The sequence below is a fragment of the Mus caroli genome, unplaced genomic scaffold (genome assembly GCF_978045245.1).
Source record: "Mus caroli unplaced genomic scaffold, Mus_caroli_1 scaffold_2, whole genome shotgun sequence".
Lineage (NCBI taxonomy): Eukaryota > Metazoa > Chordata > Mammalia > Rodentia > Muridae > Mus > Mus caroli.
The window spans coordinates 135580803-135602263 of record NW_028227257.1 but is presented as its reverse complement, the minus strand read 5'-3'; the positions used below and the strand labels follow the sequence as shown (position 1 = coordinate 135602263).

Below are 21461 nucleotides of genomic sequence, written 5' to 3'. Positions count from 1 at the left end.
ATTTTAAATATATATATTTAATATATATATATATTTGGATCTACAGATGAGGGGACCCAAACTAAAATGGATTAAGTGATAAACTTCGTAGTGTTATAAAAGCAGGAGACATGCACCTGGAACCCAGGTCTTTTATAAGCATGGTCTTGTTTCTAGGAACCTCAGCTGTTGCAGGAGGAAGACAGGCTAACTGATGGGGAAGTGCATGAGAGCAAACACATGCCTACTTTGTGTGAGATGTACAAGTAGGCATGTGGCTAAGATGCTATGTTCTAAGGGGTAAATGCAAGTTCCAGGGGAAGCAGAGTTAGCCTGAACATAGTCAGAGGTCACTGAGCCGTTTGAAAAGATAAGGATTTAGTTGGAAGATGTGGCTCTCTCCAGTAAGATCCAGGTTCAGGGTTTTTTTTTTTTTGCATTTTAAAGAAGTACTCATGCAGGACTGTGTGTGTGGATGAGTGTGTGTGTGTGTGCTGTTATCTTTTTGTTTAATTTATTTTTTAATTAGGTATTTTCTTCATTTACATTTCAAATGCTATCCCCAAAGTCCCCCAGACCCTCCCCCTAACTCCCCTATTCACCCACTCCCACTTCTTGGCCCTGGCATTCCCCCATACTGAGGCATATAAAGTTTGCAAGGCCAAGGGGCCTCTCTTCCCAATGATGGCCAACTAGGCCATCTTCTGATACATATGCAGCTAGAGACATGAGCTCCAGGGGTACTGGTTAGTTCATATTGTTGTTCCACCTATAGGGTTGCAGACCCCTTCAGCTCCTTGGGTACTTTCTCTAGCTCCTCCATTGGGGGGCCCTGTGTTCCATCCTGGATGGACCTGGAGGGCATCATCCTGAGTGAGGTAACCCAATTACAAAAGAACTCATATGATATGTACTCACTGATAAGTGGATATTAGCCCAGAAACTTAGAATACCCAAGATACAAGATACAATTTGCAAAACACATGAAACTCAAGAAGAACAAAGACCAAAGTGTGGACACTTTGCCCCTTCTTAGAATTGGGAACAAAACACCCAGGGAAGGAGTTACAGAGACAAAGTTTGGATCTGAGACGAAAGGATGGGCCATCTAGAGACTGCCATATCCGGGGATCCATCCCATATTCACCCTCCAAACGCTGACACCATTGCATACACCAGCAAGATTTTGCTGAAAGGACCCTGATATAGCTGTTTCTTGTGAGGCTATGCTGGGGCCTGGCAAACACAGAAGTGGATGCTCACAGTCAGCTATTGGATGGAACACAGGTTCAGGATCTTAAGCACATGCCGGCTACCTGAGCTTGGCTAACTGCCTTAACCTGTACAAGCTTTTCTTGTCTTTGTATTTTCTTATGGATTACATTAGGCCAGACAACAAATGTGCCCAGCACACACAAACTGTCTTATACTTTTCTTAGACACACTCATGGACTCTACCCTGGGTGAGCTCTATTTTATTTTTTCACTCTTGAGATGTTTCCAAAGCTTACATGTTGCATCTTCAACAATATACTTGCTTTCAGTGTCCAAAATTGTGTTAAAGAAAATGGATTTCTGTTTTTGACAAATTAAAAGGAGACTTCACAAAACCTCCCATCCCTCTCATGATCAGACATTTGTGTTTCAGAGAGATTTATAAGCCAGCACCTGGGTGACTTTTCTGTGCTTGGGCTGGTTGTATTATAGTGGGAGTGGCCAGAGCTGGGGACAAATTGTAGTAAGAACTTTCTCTTCTGGCTTCTCCTAGGTTCTTAGGAGGCTGTCATAAGTGGTATTAAAATCAACGTAGTTAAAGTTAAGGCATTAGCTAGCATCCTATTCTGAAGAGAAAGCACCTGAAAGGCAGAAAAGCCCATACTGTTCTCGGGACTGCAGTTCTGGCTTGTGAGGCTGTGGGCACCACTCTCCAGACTGTTGGTTTTTGCAGAGGATCTCTCGCCTTTCTCCCCTTTCTTGCTTCTCCGTAGCTCATCTTAGCTTCTCCTTGCTGGGCCCTGTAGGGCTCCTTGTGGCAGTGTTTATATTTAAATTAAACCACCAAATATTTGCCTACTGCCTTAGAAGCCAATTTATCTAAGCCAGAAATTGTCAGTGCTGTCTAATTTTTTAAAGGATATATTTTAAGATGCTTTTTATTTACTAGGAAGAAATGACAAGACTGACTTAGAAAACACCACAAGGTTCGTGCCACTTAGAGAATGTGTTCTATGTACTATTGTTCATATTTAGAGATGGCCCTAAATATAGATGTACTCCTCTACCTACATATAATTCAGATCATGTCAAACACAAACCCCTCTCAGTGTGGGGTAGTGTGGGCATTTGTTATCTACAGCAGCTGTTGCCTTTTTGAGGGGAAAAATCCCACTCCTGTTTAAATTTATGTTGCATTGAGCAAGTTGTGCTGCTGATGATTAAATGTGGCTCAGCTGTGTCACGTGGCATGTCCTGCAATAACCTGACTTAATGCAGTCCACATGTTGTCTGAGTGACACACATGACAACATTCCACTTCTCCACGGAACTCTGTGAGCAGGTGATTTCTCCAAATGGCAGGCACTCACATACTTATATTTTAAAACCTCTTCTTGTTTAGCTAAAAATATCTTCAAAAGCCCACCAAAAACACTTCCTTTGGTTATTTTTGCAGATTGTTGGGTGACTGACAAAGAGCAGGCAGGGATGTCCACAACCACCTTTTGAATTATTTATATAATTTGACATGATTCTGCTTCCTTAAAGAAAAAGATCTCCTTGGTGTGAAGTCTCAAGAATAATTTTATTTAATATAAGCAGAGTTCCAGGGAGATGGCCCAACCATGTGCTTATCAGTACTTTCAACTTGAAAAATATTAAAAGTCACTATGTCCCGAAAACAACTCTCAATGGGATGCACATTGCATTCGGCCAACATCCTTATCCCTCTTCTGTGACCAGTGGTCCTGAGGTCGCCTTGAACTGTTCAGCTTTCAGGGATCAAATTCTATTAGGGCATTGCTTCCTTGAGTGACCAAAGGAACACATTACCAAGGCAATTTGAGGTCACTTTCTTCTTTTCTGATAAGTGAACTGGCCTAGTGGGAGTTGAACACATAGCCCTAGCTTTTTACACATCTTACTCTCATTAAGTGAGGTAGTGAGCCAGGTGGACGGCTGGGGAAAAAGAGCCTTAGAACCCTGGCAGCCAGCACATCAGTGGAAGTTGGACACACTGAGGACATATCTGGCGTCTCATGTACTTGCTCAGTGACTCACTATCTTATTAAACTTCTCTGAGTCTTGTCCTTTTCTATAAAATGATAGAATGCAAGAAAACTGGCCAAATTTTGTGAAGCATGGATGTAATATGCTTGATGTATTAGGAGTCACTCACACTCGTCAGTTATCGATAACTTTGTTTAAAAAAAAGTCAAAGTAACAGCTCCTACACACACACACACACACACACACACACACACACACACACGCGCGCGCGCGCGCGCGCGCACACACACACACACACACAATGTCAATACAATACCCCAAGTTCTCTCTTGCTTCTTTACTTCTGTGAATGTTTGAGGACCTTGTGTACTATTATCAACTCTAGGCATTTATTCATTGAGAATGCTTGTAGAAGATCAATTGCCACAGTCAAGGCAACAAATGCAAACAAAACCTGTTTACCCAAGATATAAGCATTCATTGTATAATGGCAACACCTAAGACCTCCAGCATGATCGACTCCAATATTAAATGCAAAATGCCAGGCTAAAGGAGCCTTCCCAAGAAGGTAATGATGTTTTAGCAGGACATTTATTTTGAAATAGAATGGTTTGTTGGAAAGAGCCTTTGCAATAGAATGTGTAAGTATTATTAGGTGGAGCAAAGGAGATGACACAGGAAAACCATAAACACCTTGGCTTTATTTGATCTAAAGTAAATCATGTTTGAGAAAACAGTTCTACTCCATTAGAATTTTTTTCTCTAGATTCTTAAAGATATAGCCAACTTTACAGTTATAGCTATGTATTTCAAACAGCATTTCAAAGAGTAGCAATGAGGTGGCGTATCTCCCAGCCTTTCCTGGAACCATGTGCTTAACGATTTTCTCAACCATTATTTTCTCTCACATCTATGAGACATTTTCTTCACTTTCCATAGTTTTTCATTTTTTACATCTGACTTTTACAGACTCAAAAAGAGTTACATGTAAGAGGTCCCTGCTTTTCCCCAATCTTTCAGTTTTCTTTAAGCATTTTACATCTTTACTATGTTCTAGAAAAGAAGCATTAAAGCACTTTCATCACACATGACAAAATTGAAACCAAGCAGCCAGTTTGATTGTTGATTCAAAGTAGATTCTATAACTTTATATTCATAGGAGTGCATGAGTAAATAAAACCCCGAATTAAAGGAAAGAAGTATGTAAGATAAGAAGTAAGAGAAAAACTAAAGAATGCCTTGCCCCATTGATATTGTTACTATCCTCACAGTATTTGTGTGTGCTGTTTTTTATTTTGAGGATTTCTTGATACATTACATTAATATATACATATTTCTTAGGTTAATAACTAACTTTACAAAGCCCAGATTTGTATCTACCTACCATTTGTATCAGCTTTGAGCCTATCTCCCATTCCTGTTTTATGTGAACAGCTTAATCAGAGGAAAGTGGGCTTGTAATGGAAGGAAAGAGCAGTTGGAGTGATGGATGGACATTCTCCCAAATTTTGCATGTGGACAACTAGTCAACTTTCTATTCCTCCCAGAGCATCACTCACAGGGAGCCGTCTACTCTGAGCTTCAGAGTAGAGAACGTCGTGATTCCTGCTAATACATCACATTTTACAGAAACACCTATGTTAAGTAGATCTGGAGTGGATGCAGGTTTTGCTTCAGAAGATGGGCACTGTGTAAAAAGGATTTTCTATTAGTGTCTATAGCTTTCAGAGTGTGTCCCCTAGACTTGATCAATGAAGAGAAAGCCGGAGAGCGAGAAAGAGCTAAGTAGACGTAGCTTCAAATGATATCATTTTTCTTTTCAGAACCACAGTTTAAAGCAAATAAAGAGAAGCGTTCTGTTTACATGACAGCTAGTTGGAACCTGCCCCTCATAGCTGCAGAAGGTAGGGGTTCACTTTACTTATGTCCCTTGACATAGACTACCATTTGGCCTCTTGATTGTCAGTTCCACACCATTTTCAGCACATGAGATGACTTCCTAATTGATTAAACGTGGTCAAATAATAACATTTGGAAAAGCAATGAGGCATCTGTGCCACTTAAACTAAGGTTGTGACCACTGAGGGGGAGGACTGCAGAATTAAGGGGAGCCAAAACACAGGAATTTGTAATGACATCAAATTTGAGATCTAATTATACAACACACAAGGAAGATCACCCCTCTCCCCTCTTCCCCACCACACCATGCTCACAGAAACCAAATTGAGCAACGATCACTGAGAGAAGGAAGTGAGACTTCGTGGAGAAAATGACCCTTGGAGGGTGAATAATGTTTGCATAGTTAGAGAGGAAGAAGGACATCCAATTAAGGGGAAAAAAACCTGATGTGAAAGTGTGTATCCTGTACATCAGGACTGTTGCAATGAGACTCACTGCAGGCCAGACAGTAACCAGGGGTTTTTGGAAAGGAAAATAAGTGTTGGGAGGCAGAAATAAGTGCGACTCAGCTGTGTGGTATATTGGGGGGGGGGAGCATAGGTTTTTGGGCCAGATCCACCTGGGTTCAGCTATCACCTATTATGTAACAACTGGGCAACTCTGCATAAGCTACTTGTTCTTTAAAGTTTTCATTTATATAAGAGACACAATACCAACACTGCTGTTTCCAGAGAGATAATATAAGATGTTCAAAGGGCTCCCCACATAGTAGGCATAGAGTAAGATAACTTTTATAAATTCTTTCTCCTATTTCCTTTCTCTGTGGCATAACCCATTAGTTTAAGAAATATATGTAAAAATACTCACATGGAGTATATAAAAAGTAATATATGTGAAATAGTATAAAAATTCCATATCATGTGTGTGTACCGAGATGATTATGATGTCTGCTGGGACCATTTTGGAAACAGGGCAGAGGTGTCTAACAATTGGGTGTGTTTTGTAGCAGTTCAAATGAGTGTAAATGCTGGAACTCCATATCGATCAAGTACACACCTTCATTAAGCTAATATGCTGTGCAATTGAGCTAAACTAAGTGATAACGCTGGTGGCGGCAACAGTATTTTATTAAACTTTGTTTTAGCCTAGAACCTTGTGCATTGCATGATACAAGTGTTTAGCCAAGATCTATCTGCAGAACATGGCAGAAGTTGCTGTATACCATATCCAGAAGGTAAAACTTTATGATTACAAGTATGTAACAGATTGTTTTCTGTTCTCTCTCTCTCTCTCTCTCCCTTCCTCCATCCTTCCATCCCTCCCTCCCTCTCTCTCCGCCCCCCCCCTCTTATTTGTTTGTTTTTTGAGACAAAGTTTGTCTGTAGCCTGGCTGTCCTGGAAGTCTCTCTCTATAGACCAGGCTGGGCTCAAAATCATAGAGCTCTGCCTGCCTCTGCCTCCTGAGTACTAGTATTATTGTTTTAAATTGAGTTTTGTGAGTACTTAGAAGCCTTGGAGCCTCCTTTGCTTCTTTGGTTGATGTATAATTTTTGTTTTTGGTGAGTTGTGAAACTTTATTTATTTATTTATTTATTTAAGGATGGTCTTACCGTATATCCCTGGTGTATCTTCAACTTGCCATTATAGACCAGGTTGGCCTTGAACTCTCAGAATACCATTGCTTCTGCCTATGAATTAAAGGTAAGGGCCACTGTGAGTGCTTCTGAATTTTATCCAAGAAATTTGGATTGAAAACTGAAACTCCAGTGAAATAATTGGAGATATTTAGAACAATTCTATAATTCTTTTTTATTACTAAAGTGTACTTTGCTGTTTACAGTTATTGTATTTTTTAGCCAATATTATATTTCATAGTCTTAATTTTATATAATGCAATTGATGGTTCTTTCCCAGGACTAATTTTTTATTGCTTATTTTATTTATTTACATTTCAAATCATATCCGCCTACTCAGTTTCCCCTCTGCAACCCCCCCACCTTATACCCCTCCCCCTGCCTCTATGAGGGTGCTCCTCCACCCACACATCCACTCTCTAGCATCCCCCTACCCTGGGGCATTCAGCCTCCATAGGACCAAGGGCTTCCCCTCCCATTGATATCAGATAAGGCCATCCTCTGCTATATATGCAGCTGGAGCCATAGGCCCCTCCATGTGTATTCTTTGGTTGGTGGTTTAGTCCCTGGGAGCTCTGGGGACTGGTTGGTTTATGTTGTTGTTCTTCCTATGGGGTTGCAATCCCCATTCTATAATTCTACAGATTAACCTTGACTCTTTCTCTCATCAAATTATAATCACTCTGTATTTCCTTGTTGATGTCAACTCTTTGGGGATAGTAATTGTAAGCGTGTACTGTTCACATACTAAGTGGGTACTAGCTTAGTGATTTTGATAATATCTACAGCTTGTAGATATGTAGTTTCCTATATCTTGAGAACCCAAGAAGTCCTGAGAACTTCTCGTCATTCTCATTTATGTGTATGGTTCTGAGTTTTTATAAAACAGAGACTATTATGTAATCATCTTACCTTCTATGTAGAACCCAGGAAATCATGGAAATTAGGATCATGAAATAAGTAATTAATGTAATGCTGCCAGAATGACTTTGTATATCAAGGGCTAAAATTTAGCAAAAGTGGCAATGCCAATTTTAAAAATGAGAACTAGGAATTATAAGACAAGAAAATATAAATTAGCAACAACAATTTCAGTTCAGGATACTAAGTCACCAAAATCTCTTTGTTCCTTTAGTTGGAGTTCTTCAAGTCTTTTTATAACATATATGGAAAGCGAGACATAACCATATGGTGGACCTTTTGATTTTCTTCTGTATATATAGATTCGGATATTTCCAAAAGTTCTAAAGAGATGCTGTGTTTGTTAACCTGTGTGACAGGTGTTGTTGCTCTGTAACCTGTGTGATGTGATGGACATTGCTTCTCTGTAACTGGAGTGACAGGTGTTGCTGGTTGGTGACCTCTTTGATGGACATTGCTGGTTGGTAGTCTATGGGATGGCGGTTGCTGCTCTGTAACCTGTGTGATGGGTGTTGCTTCTGGGTAACATATGCTATGGGCATTGCTGATCGGTAACCTGTGTGATGGGCGTTGCTGTGGTAGGAGTTTCCCCTGGTGGAAAGCAATGAGACCACATTTGTTCCCTTTTCACTTTCCATTTGGAAGTTACAGATGCAGGTGGCATCTTGCGCTCCTTAGGTCTTTTCTTTTTCTGGTTCTATATAGTGAAGATGTGCTCTCAGATCGGAATGCCAACTTCCTAAGGAGTTGTCAACAATTTAGGAATTCTGGAATATGGCGAGTAAATAATTTGTCTCCCCGGAACCTATCTTCTGTTTAAGAAGGGTCTCTTCTGATAAGAAAACTATGAAGAAACATACACATGATCAGAATTACTATTGAAATACTATTATTAATTATTTTGAGATGAGGGTCTCAGGGTTTTATCTAACTCCTGGGTATAAAATGATCCTCTTCACCCTAGTCCCTGTGCAGTTAAGACTCTCTGAGTACATACTACTTCAACCAGGTATTATTTTAAGAATACACACAGAATACAATGGGCTCAGAATACAAATAATCATCTTGAGTTTTTTTGGTTACATTTGATTTACCTTTACTAATACTTCATAATATATGCTTCTTATGATTTTTCTTTTTCTCAAAATTCTATAATTTTTCTTTGCTTTCTAGTATGGTTCTATACCAGTTATAAGTTGTTACCTCCTGAGTTATGCTTTTCATATTTGTATTTGATTTATCTTTACCACCCCATAATTGCAATTCAGGAAAGAATAGAAAAATTCTAAGACCCCCTAAAGAAAAGTCAGTTTTGAAGGAAAAGCTTTCTATGTGTCTCTGGCAAAGAACAAGGTTCCTTTCCTTGTGTCTCCTGCCTGCCCAGCTCAGCAGGGGGTGGCGCCTTGTCAGCATTCAGCCCATCATACTGAAGAACACCTAGCCTCCTAACTGTGTCCAGGCTTCACAGAAGAGGGAGAATGCATTTGCTTCCACAAAGGACGCGCTCATGCATGGTTGCAGCACCTTGGGCAGAAGTAGGTGCATGTCCTCCTAAATGCAGAAACAAGCTTGCAATCTTCCCTAGCCTGTGTGGCCTGGAATGGTAGAAATGAGCTCAGTCATGATTTCTTGCTGCTAGGCAAAGGTTATAATCACAGAAGGGGCAGTGGGAAGCCACACTTTGTTTGGCAGTGGTACAGAGGTCTGGAGACTGACACAGTCACCATGTAACTAGTTGTGATCAGTCACCTATGCCAGTCTAATTCTTCCTTTGAATCATGGAATCATTGTCAAAAATAAACCAGGTGTTGAAGATTAAAATCCTGGTTTTAAGTCTTCCTCCAGTATGCTGCTTGTGGCCAATATATTCCTTGGGAAATCGTTTTGTTATTTAAACAAGTTCTTATTCTTACAGTGAGGATATCACCAATACTACATACAGTCATTTTTTTTATTGTTGTCTCCCTTCTCCACTCTGAGAACAATGTGAGGTCTACGGGGACAGAGATTTTTGTCTGTTAACTTCTAAGGTCTCAGAACATCCTTAGTACAGAAACTATTAGATCTGTGAATAAATCAGTGTAAGTAGATGGCTTTTATGAGCACCACACAAAACTACAGATTTGAAATCCATCACACGAAGAGTGGTCTGCATATAGGGCTTAATAAATGTTATCAATTATTTTTATAATTTTGTAAAGAGATTGACAGGTAAGCTGAGGGGCTGGAGAGAAGGATTAGTTAGTAAAATGCTTGCTCCACAAACCAGAGGATCTGAGTTCAGATCACTACCACCCTATGTGAAGCAGAATTCCCTAAAGCCTGACTGACTGTCTGTAACCCTGGTGAGGGGAAGCAGAGATAGAAGGTTTACTAGGGCATGCTTGGCAGCTATTGTTGGGAATCTCCAGGGTCAGTGAGATGCTGTTTCCTAAAACCAGGAGTGTAGACAGTGATGGAAGAATATATTAGATATTGAGCTTTGGTCTCCACATGCACATAGATATGCATGTGCTCAAAAGCATGAGCGTACATAAACACACACACCATGCAATAACATGTACACAGAGAAATCATTTTAGACTTACAGATAATATGAATGTTAAAGGTTAAACAAGATGTGGTACAAGAAATAAGTTAAGGGAACGACAAGCTGCAGTGGTTGAAAGGGCCAATTTGATTTCACATTTAGTATATTCCAACAAAACTTGCAGAAGTTGTAAGCACTTTGTGATTCAAGTTTGTAACCATCTGACAGAGAATCATTAATTTGAAGGTACAGATTGGAGGAGAGATGCATCTCTTGGGGCTTCTCCAGCAGCTTTGAATAACCTCTACTTTAATAATTGTTTATCCAGTCATCTATCTATTTATCTATCTACCCATTCATCTATCCATCTACCCATCCATTATTTTATCCATCAATACACCCTCCAATCCAGTTTAGTAATATTTATTACACATACACTTTGTACCAGGTGAAACTTGCCTTCCAATTTTCTTTCTTTTCTAACAGGATAACAGTTTCTACTACGTCAAGCAGTGATAACTCCGAAGACCCACAGTTCAGATCATTACAGGGTGAAAGTCTTACAACACATGTTGTCTCATTCCTCCTTGTAACTGAATGGCAACATCAGCAAGTGTTCTAGCAAAGGTGGGGCGATTGATTATGACAACAGACCTCCCATTGATGTCATCTCTTAGGCAAAGGTTCTCTCCTGATTAGCTCGACCACTTTTTTGTTTGTTTGTTTGTTTGTTTCAAGACAGGGTTTCTCTGTATAGCCCTGGCTATCCTGGAACTCACTTTGTACACCAGGCTGGCCTCAAACTCAGAAATCCACCTGCCTCTGCCTCCCAAGTGCTGGGATTAAAGGTATGTGCCACCACTGCCCGACCTACATTTTTTTTTCTTAAAAAACAAAACAAAACAAAACAAAACAAAACAAACAGAACAATAGCAACAAGAAAAACAATAGCAAAACCAAAACCAAAACCAAACCAACACGTTTTTAACTGGAACGGAATTATATCCATTTTCCCCATTCTTTTCTTCAAGTTGATAGTCTTTTGTTGTTGTTGTTGTTATTGTTACAACATACATGTATGTGTGTATGCACAGACATATAAATACAACCTTGTTATTATACATATATGTGTATACAGATATCTAAGTACAACCTTCTGGTTTCAGGGTAGACCACTCTGCATTTGCTAATGTCGCTTCCATAAACATCTGCATATAGGTCTTTATCTAGGGAAGGGACCCTGTGAAAATTTCCCCCTTCTAAGTTAATGTGTCCACTTTTATTCTCATTGTTCTGGTCTTACTTATACAGTCATTACTAATGCAGGTTTTGATACTAAGTATAGTTTCTTGTTAGATGAAGAGTTTAAAACAAAGAATTTTAGGATGTGTTTCTCTTTTATTCTGAAGATTTTTTTCAGATGGTTGGGGGCAAATAAAAAATATGCTGTGTTTATTTATGATACATCTCTGTTGGGAAACAATAATCCTTTTGCTTCTTAATCTAAATTGAGCTGCAGTGTACCAATAAAACAAGTCACAACATAGAAAGTAAATTTTCTCTGTATAAATAATTAACTCTTTAAGATTTATTGGCCTTTCTCTATTTGCCCCTTTCTCTGAGTGGTGTAATCCAAATAAAATGTTACATTTATTCTTGTCTGATAAAATATTCATAAAAGAAACCACTACCTTTGGATTTGGATTAGGAAGCTGGAGAAAACATGATTATGAATGTTGACCCTTGTCCAGGAGTTACCTAAAGCCCATTAGCTGAAGCCAAATGGTCTGCAGGGAGTCTGCTTTCGTTTGCCTGTATTTCCTTTTGCTCCTTGGTTCTTGTTAAAAGTTGTATTACCTTAAAGGACTACGGGATGAGTTTGAAACCGGCAAACGCCCATGATTAATCTATGCTACATCTCCTGTACATGATGATAAGTTAGCCAGGACTTGGCCAGAAAATCAGCATGGGTCATCCTTGTGCCTTTGGAAATATCAAGAGTGATCGAGAAAGAAGATTCAGTTCCTGGTGAGCCGATCTGACTGCCATGGAACTGAAATTTAGAACTGAGGTTTTGGTCTTTCATGTCAGCAATTAAAAGAAAAATTCCTTTGGCTTTGCATGTGTTCCCATTCATCTGTAATATAATAGGTTTAATGCACATTTGAGATTATCTAGTGAGTTCCAAGACTAAAGGATACTATGGCTCCAGCATTCTATCTAAACTTACTCTAAGAACAGTTTTCTGAAGACTGTAATGCCTTTGTTGGTAGACGGTAAGTATTAACAAAGCTAGGCCTCTAACACCCTCCTCTACCTTTTTTTTTTTTTCCTCCCAGTGCTGGATATCGAAGGTTTGTATACATGCTAGCAAGTGTCCTATCACCGAGTTACAGATCCAGCCCTGTTATTTTAGCCCCTGAAATATCAAGAAAATTCATTTAAATTTTTATTTATTTTATGTATATAAGTATTTTGTTCGCATATATGTCTAGTTCTTGTGGAAGCCAAAAGAGTAGATCAATTCTCTTGGGCCTGAAGTCTCAGATAGCTGCAAGTCATCATTTGGGTGCTGGGAATTTCACCAGGCCCCTGGAAGAGTAGCCAGTTACTATTAACTGCTAACTCATCTTTCTAGTACTGAAAAATTGAAGGGTTTAAAAGTAAATTACCATGTAAGTAATTGCTTGGTCTTTCCTGGGGACATGTTATGCTAGGGAAAGAAAAAGAAGTCTGTGATTTAACTCATTTTCTAATAAAATCTTTAGGTGACAATGAAACCATTTTGCTTATAAGAAAGGGCTTCTCAGACTTCTGTTTTCACTGAATTGTGGTGCAAATAATTTTGTCTGTAGCTCACATAACTTTTTTTTAAATTAAGAAGCTGCATGTTTGAGTCCTTTAAAAATTAAAATAAAGGTGAGAACAGAGATTCCTTATCTATCTATCTATCTATCTATCTATCTATCTATCTATCTATCTATCTAAATAGGCCAATTCATAAAATGTAAAAGTCTGGGAACTAGTGAATTGATCAATGTTAGTTCTATAGCTAGACTCGCCATGCGAGGGTGACTATTCATGAGTCTCTACACCACCAGCCTAATCAAGAGGTATTAAAAGAGCTAAGGTTTGTGTATAGCTTAAAAACTGACCTGAATTAGACTAGACCAGCCAGCCCAAGGAGGATGTGAGCTAACAGGAACTGACAGGGCCTTTGCAACTGAAGCGTCAGCATTTGGCTGGCTGGCTGTGGGGTAGAAACATTTCAGTGTCAGCATCAGGGCTTTGAGTAATTCTCATTTCTCTGACCTGGCAGAGTGTGAGTATTTCGGATAATTTGCCTTCCTACATTGAATTGTGGTTGAGCCTTATGGGATGGGTTTCTTTATTCTACCTAAGAACTGATGACACCAGTTAGACTTTGTAAGTTCCAGAAAAATATAAAGCTCCCATTTGGATATACACGCTATGTTTCTAAATATGTTCAGGGAGGGGGGTTCTAGGAAACTTGAAAATCAGAGAAAATAAAATTGCAACGATTAACTTTTTATTGCTTAGATTTTTCACATATTTATAAGTTTGGGAGCATATTGATTATATAGTTTTAAAATCTGGTGTAATTCGTTAATAAACATTTCTTGATGAGCTTGGTGAGCCATCTTTCAGGAGCATGGCATGCAGTGGCTGTGGATTCCTGTTTTGTTATTTCATCTTGCTGGGGATTGAGGCTGTCTGCAGTATTTCCCTTTGGATGTCTGGGCGAGCAGGATCACCTCACCTGAGTTTGCTTCCTTACAGTGCTTTCCCCGAAGTAGAACTCACATTCCATTTCTCTGTTAAAAGTATAAATATTTTTCAGACCTGAAGCATGAGTTAAATATTTTTGTGAGAAGGGGAATTAAAGTAGGAGACTGGTTTTGAGACTAAAACAAAACAAAACAAAACTCCCAATCTAGATTAAATGGCTGGACCACCCACCCCTTGGTGTGGAGAAAAAGAAAAAAAAAACAAGAAAGAGAAGATTTCTTCTGTTAGAACTCCTGGGGGACCCCAAAGAATAAAGAGTGATCTTTACACCAGAGCCACCAATAGTGCCTTCTCAGGCACTATTGGTGTTCTGAGCCAGTGGTTCTGGCAATAAGGCTGCAACTATTGTATTTACAGGATGCAGGCCTCCTACAATAGACAGTCATCCAGCAATGTGGGCAAGTATTAACTCTGCAGTAATGATCACATTACATTAAACTTACATGCATGGGAATTTTGGTTTCCACCTGCTGAGGTTTTGTGCGCTTTGCAAAAAGTGCAAACTCAAGTTTTATAGTCCTGTTGGGGACAGTTAGCTCTGAGTTCAGGTGATAAGGGAAATTCTGTTACGGGAATAATTGAGGAAATGCATGTGAAATGTCAGGTTTCGTGTAATTTATGTCTTCTTTTGTTGTGCAATTTTAACCTGCAGTTTTTGTACCTAGCCAGTAAGTGGTGAGGTGGGATGAGAGTCAAGGATGCTGTGTAAGCATCCCTTTACCTTTCTCTGCTCAGATGCAATCTGATCAAACCCCCATCTCTGTGGGCTGTAGCCATGGCTTTCAATTAAATTACTCTACTGACATCAATCTGATTTTGGACTGAATTTCACATGTTTAAAATACTTAAGCACTATTTACCAATCCCCAATGAGAAGTAATGAAATAATTCTAACAGCAGAACGAACGGTGATATCCAGCCACAGACAGCTGAATTAAACAGAATTGCAGCTCTGAGAGATCATACAGGTAAACATAGCTCAAAACACAATCACTTCATTCAACAAGGAGAGACAGACAGACAGACAGACAGAGAGACAGACAGACAGACAGACAGACAGACAGACAGACAGACAGACGGAGAGAGACAGAGACAGACAGATTATATTTTCTTTCGTTCAAACATCTTTAGCGACTTTTCAAATTTCAGAACAAAATTTGTATACTATAGTATCCAAATACTCCCTTGTACTTGTTAAAAATCAACCCCCTCCTCATGTGTGTAGTGTATGTGTGTGTGTGTGTGTTTGTATAGATGCACATGCACATTTTCATATGTGCTTATGGAGGCCATATTTCAACATCAGCTGTCTTCTTTGATTGCTCTTCACCTTATTTTTGAGACAGGGTCTTTCACTGAGCCTGACACTTGTCAATTCAGGTGAATTAATGGGCTGGGCAGGAATGTTCAGGGACCTATGAATTTCATTGCTACCATCTCCTTAGCTTTGTGCTTACAAAAGCATGCCACTGCACCTCATTTTCTCCATGGGCTGTGGGGATCTGAACTCAGATCCTTATGTGTGTGTGGCAAACACTTCAGCAACAGAGTCATCTTCAAAATCTCGTTTTGGAATTACCTTATCTGGCAAAGACTAGAGAGTCACTGCTGTTAGCTGTCCACCACATTCCATAGTGTCTGCTATGAATACTCACCCTAGGTGCTCCAGTTCGGTTGTGACCGTGGCACTCTTCTTCTCTTAAGGCTAATTGTCCCAGTCTTTTATGCTTCTGCTACAAGTGAATATTTGAAGCTTTCTTATTTGGAGGAAACTTCATATGGATGTTTGCAATTTAAAAGAATGTAATTCAATCCAAATACATCGTATTTCTAGAAAAGTTTTTTTTTTTTTTTATTTACTCGTGTTCAAAGATGAGAAGGTAAAATACACTTCAAAATTTTTGGAAGATGCAAATAATTGTAAGTTAAACGATAATAGTCTATGTCTGGGAATTGAGAAGGAAACCAATGACCAACATCATTAATGCAGACGTATTGAACCTTTTCCCTTTAAGTTACAGAAGATAACAGCAGTGCCCCTAATGAGTGGCATTTCTCAAGCTGTGCAAAGTTTGTGTCTTGCCAGAGGGCTGCATCAGAGACATCATATATGTTTCTAAGTTTCTGAGGACAAAAATCACAGAGCACGGGGACATCAGACAGCCTCTAACTGTGTCTTTTCCGTAAGTGACATATCTTTTTCTGCAGCTGAATGTCAGGAAGTCATCACAGAGCTCCTACCAGACTGCAAAAGAGAACAGATCTCATGAAGTACCAGAGAAGAGTATGCATATCTGGGAATAAGTGACTGTTAGGAATTCAAAAGATGCAAAATGTCACAAAAGAACAAATTGAAAACTTAAATAATAAAAGTGAGAAATGCTTATATTATGACTTTGAATAGTGTAAGAGAATATCAAATGATTAATAAAATCACTTACTTAACTCAGATATTATGTATGTGACCAATTTTTAAGATTGGTTACATCATTGTGGGATTTCCTGTTTTACTTGCATGTAAATAAACAGTATGCACACAAATATAATCATGCTATAAATGATATTGAAACATGTTTATGCCATAGTTTTTCCTGGGAAATGTTTTCATTTGAACAGGTCTGTAGTGAGGGGCTTTCTCTGTTAGCACACATTTCCTTTTTAAAAAAATTCCTTCCACTTCTAATACTTTCATTTTAAAAGATGGAATTGTACATCGAGTGTGTCTATTCTAATAGTGATAATCACAAAGTTGGTGACAGAAAGATGCTGATCCCTGATATTAGTCAAGCATTGATTATGGACCATGGTCTGTGCTAATAGATACTTTATATTCAGTGTCTTTTTTTAATCTTCACAAATTGAGAATGTATGAAACAGGTCCTAAACTACTCCCATTTAACCGAGGAAGAAACTGGGTTATTGTTTGTTTCAGAAACATGCTTGAGATCTCAGAGTAAGGAAGGGCAGAGCCAATTAGGAAGGGTATATTTTGGCTACAGGTTATGAGATGCTAAATTTTGATTTACACTTAAAAACTCATCTAAAACATTTTATTATCACATTACACGAGGAGTGCTTCTTTGCTTAAACCTTCTCAACCCTGAGTTGGTATAAACTTTGTTGTTCTGACATGTGAAAATTCTCATGTGTAGGTTTACAACTTGATATGTGAATAGAAGCAAGATAATATTAGATATTTTGGGGAAATTGTATTTATTTTGCAATTACTTCTTATATCATACTGTCTGAAAGCAAGGGTTCATCACGATGATTAATTTGTCTTTTCTACTTAGTTATATATTTTCCTCTCATTTGAATCACACTTCCTTTTTAATAATCCTCAACCAGTATGTTGCTTCTTGCTTTGAGATTTAGGGCAGGCATTGAGAAGGAACATTATTCTGAATTCTGAAAGGCATTAATTGTAAAAATAGGTTTACAGGGTTGTGCATTTTGTTGTACTATGTGGTAACATGGCAAAATATTCACATATTCTTTAGTTTTAGTGTGTGTGAATGTGTGTGTGCACGTACTTATGCCAACATGTGTGCATATTCATGAACTTGAAATAGAATCTAGTTGATCATGCAATGGTAAGGTCCCACTGGAATCTAGTCTAAAGGCAGTATTGAACTTAAAATTTTTCTATTGAGTGCACACTGTACACTAATTCATATGCCAATAGTGTTTATTAGTTGTCAGCAGAGAAAGAAGATACTCAAATTTTCATGCCATCAAAGGTTGACTCAGTTAGGAGCAAGTTAGAGTTGTATAGTAAAAACCTTGTCATTCCTTATGCATGTCCCTTCCCACTCCCAGAACCGATGTTTTTTTTTTTTTTTTTTTTATAACATCTGGATGATGAAGAATCATTGCAAAGCTTTCCTAAAAGATGTCTACTCCTTCGAAGAGTAAGCTGCCTCTGAAGCAGACATTGCATAGAGATGATGGCTCAGGTTCTGGTATCTCAGTAGTACAAGAGGCAGATGTCAGAAATGTTTAGGAGAGAAAGTCAATTGTGTTTCTTGGTGGCTTTGATTTGTGTGGTGAATGGGGAGAAACATGTAAGGATTGGACTGGGAGGAGAGCAGGGGGCAGGGAGCTGTGATTTTTATGTAATATGAATAAAAATAAATTATGGTAAGAAGAAGTAGAAGTAGAAGAGGAAGAGGAAGAAGAAGAAAGAAATAACACTGTTAAAATGAAAAAAACTGTGCTGTAGATACATTCTAGTGCCATTCTCAGTTCTGGGGCCAGTGGGCTAGGACTGCATAGGTGGAAAAGATCCTTGAGTTACTTTGGGAATGACTTGAACTCTTGGTGCTTTGAGATACCACAACATAGGAGTCTCATGCTGTGCATGGCTGGGCCCTTGCTGCCTAGTGGTCTCCTGAATTTTTCTGAGCACTGAAACTAATTTTGAATAATTTATCAATGATATGTATGTATATGTATATATATATACATATATATATGTATATGAGTTTAAAGTGATTTTGCCTTTGTTAATAGAGTTTGAACATTTTATTTTTGTGTTTTCAAAATTCTCCCACAATATTTCATACTTTGTTGATATTATTAATAGAATTTCCCCTGTGTCATTATAGTCTCTAAATAGGTTATTGTTTCCATGAAGATAAATTGGGTTTTAAAATTAGTATGCTGGCTTCTTAAGTTCTCTTTAAACATTTTGTTAAAGGTTTATTTTTCCCAATTTAAATGTGTCTCTATATGTGTGTACCTGAGTGTAAAGCCATAGGTGTCACATACTTTGGAGCTAGAGTTACACGTGGTGATGAGGCACCCAACATGGGTACTGGAAACCAAACTCAGGTTCTCTTCAAGAGCAGTCAGCACTCTTAAGCATGGCTTATTTAATTTTGGGAATGGTGCCTAGTATGTGTGCCTGGAGCAAAGAGATGAGGGAGTAATCAGAGATCCAAGAGAGGTCATGGAATCAGCAGTTTGGAGGGTACAGATAATATGTTACCTTTGTGGGTCAGAGAAAGAATCTCATCTTTTCCTCTGAGTGCTTTCAAAAACTTACATTGAAGGAATGATGTTGCTGATAACTGAAGTGAGTCACCCTGACTCCCCTACTATGAAAGTGCTATGGGTAGGCAAGAAGCAGTTTCAACTCATTTCTAAAACTTACATGAACATAGTGTTGGCCTGAGTCAAGTTGCTGGCTGAGGAGATAATGAAAAAGGGTTGAATTTGGAGATATTTGGAATGTAGGTTCAATAGGATTTCTCAATTGACTTTGACTATGAAGTAGGAGGGAGAAAGTGATGTTAACAACGCCCCATGAATTTCGGCATGAGTGACAAAAGATGGAAGGTCTTTTTACTGAGATGGGGATGGTTAATAGGATCTCAATGGTACCAACAGAGAAGTTGAATATTAAGGCCAAGAGAATGAAACTTCCAGGGATTATCACACCAATTCCTTCTCTTTCTAACCTTTAAGATTCAGCCAAGACAACCCTTGATGAACCAGGTTCTGAAGAAGATGTAAAAATGGGTAAGAGAGGAAAGAAGCTGGCCCCAGAATCTGTATAAGATATTTAACTTTCTTTTCTATAATATAATATAATATAATATAATATAATATAATACTACATGGTACTTGTTGAGTTGAAAAAAAATTGTGTTATTAGTCACAGACAAATTCTTTTCAAAACCCACTATATATCTGTCATTTAACAAATATCAAGGATCTCATCTTAGTCCATTTCTATACCAGAAGCAGCAATGACAGGGAAGTATAAGATTCAGTCCTTGCCCTAATGTAACTCATAGCCTCCAGGGCCAATAGACATAACCAAGAAAAGAAGGGTTTCTCAAGAGAGTGGTTCTAAGCTATGAGTAGGGAGAAGCAGGATGATGAATTGTCAGGTGAGTGGGGCTGTGTCTGTTTTATTGGAACCCTCTTCCCTCTCCTCTCCCCCTTTATGAATCAGGAGTTTAAGCATTAACAGATTGCAGGCTATTGTATCATAAGACTCTTCATTGCCTGAGTTGAATTTCCTTCAGGACTTGCAAAATCTTGGGTCATGGGATTCCAACCTAAGATTTAAAAAAAAAAAAGTCCGCAGTTTCTGTTCCTTGTTTGTAATTCTTCTTCTTCTCTAAGCGCCATGGCAGGAGCACAGCTTTTCCAGAGGGTACCTACCTAAGTTGAAGGTGGCCTTCAGTTATCTCTGTAACCAGGTGCCCCAGAAGAGGCAGGATGAGCATCATTAAGCAGTGAGCAGCATCAGGTAGAGTTGAGGATACCTATGCAGGTTTTGTTTTGTTTTAAATTTTCTCTCTATTTTCAAAGGCTTCTAAGAACATCATTGTTTCTTCTTGGGATGTGTAGTTGTTCCCATAGGCATCCATTTTTCTTGTCTTGATGTTGACTAGAGAACCATCAAGGTCCACTACACTTGACTGTTGGTTGTTGTGGAGTAGTTACAACTATCTCAGGATTTGTAGTAAGATGTTGCTTAAAAGAATCCATTCATCCTGCTACTATAAAGTGATGCACAGGTAAAGATAGCTTTGCATCCAAATAGGACACCTTGTATAATTGACTACTAAGCCTAAGATTGTCTTTGAATTTCTTTGAATTATCTTCTTTAAAGAGTCTTCTGATATCTGAAACAGTGAAAAATAAAGAAAAGTAGGGCAGCATGAGGAAGATAACACAATGAAGTGATGTGTATTGATGTGTTTGTTTCATAGCTATGTATTGCAGGCCCAGTACTGATGAGCATCAGATCACATGGTTGGGCAGTGAGGTGTGAGTGTTCAGGTTTGTATCTGGAGAAACTTTACCCCACTGATTCTGCATTTGGGGAAGTGTGACTTTGCTTCAGTGTTCCGCCACCCTTATAGAGCCCACACCCCTGCAGCTACCAAGAATTCTAGAAGTGGTGGCTTAGTGTTCTTCCCATCTAGGGCTCTCCTCCCACCACCTCCCCATCTGGACCTAACCTATGACTTCTGCTATCTTATTCACCGAGTCCACCTACAGTCAACTAATCATCTAGTGTTCATGAATATGTCTAGAGAAATAATTTTACATTGATGGCCAAAAAAAAAAAATCTCTTAAAATACAGAAGTGAACACAAAGAGTTAAAAAATGAAGAAATCATTCACTTTGAAATATATGGTGATGTTATTATTTTTTAATAATATTTGTTAAAAGGGAGGTGTGGGTATATTATGAATTAAATCAAACCACAATTATCCCTGAACTAATTTCACAATACATTAATTGAAAATCTTTAACTTTCTATTTCCAATTTAAAATTTTTTATTGTGTTCAGAAGAATGCATTTATCTCAGTTCAGTAAACAACTGTTTAGGTTTATCATGGGCTATGTACTGTGCTGGGTGCTGGGTGCTGGGTAGCACGGTAGGGACATCCCTTCCAGGTGAAAATGGGCATGTCAGAAAACGATACCATGTCAGGG

At 38.6% G+C, this 21461-nt stretch overlaps 1 long non-coding RNA gene across 2 annotated transcripts in view; it reads left to right on the top strand.

The window, feature by feature from the left end:
• LOC115030382 (uncharacterized) overlaps window positions 1–21461 on the top strand; it is a 44662-nt gene that overhangs the window by 17209 nt on the left and 5992 nt on the right. Inside the window, exons 2-3 of one of the 2 annotated variants that reach the window (XR_015046539.1) lie at window positions 6248–6337; window positions 6703–6804. The exons of the other annotated variant lie outside the window; for it this stretch is intronic. This is a non-coding gene — a long non-coding RNA (uncharacterized LOC115030382). The remainder of the gene's footprint in view (window positions 1–6247; window positions 6338–6702; window positions 6805–21461) is intronic. 2 annotated transcript variants of the gene reach the window in all.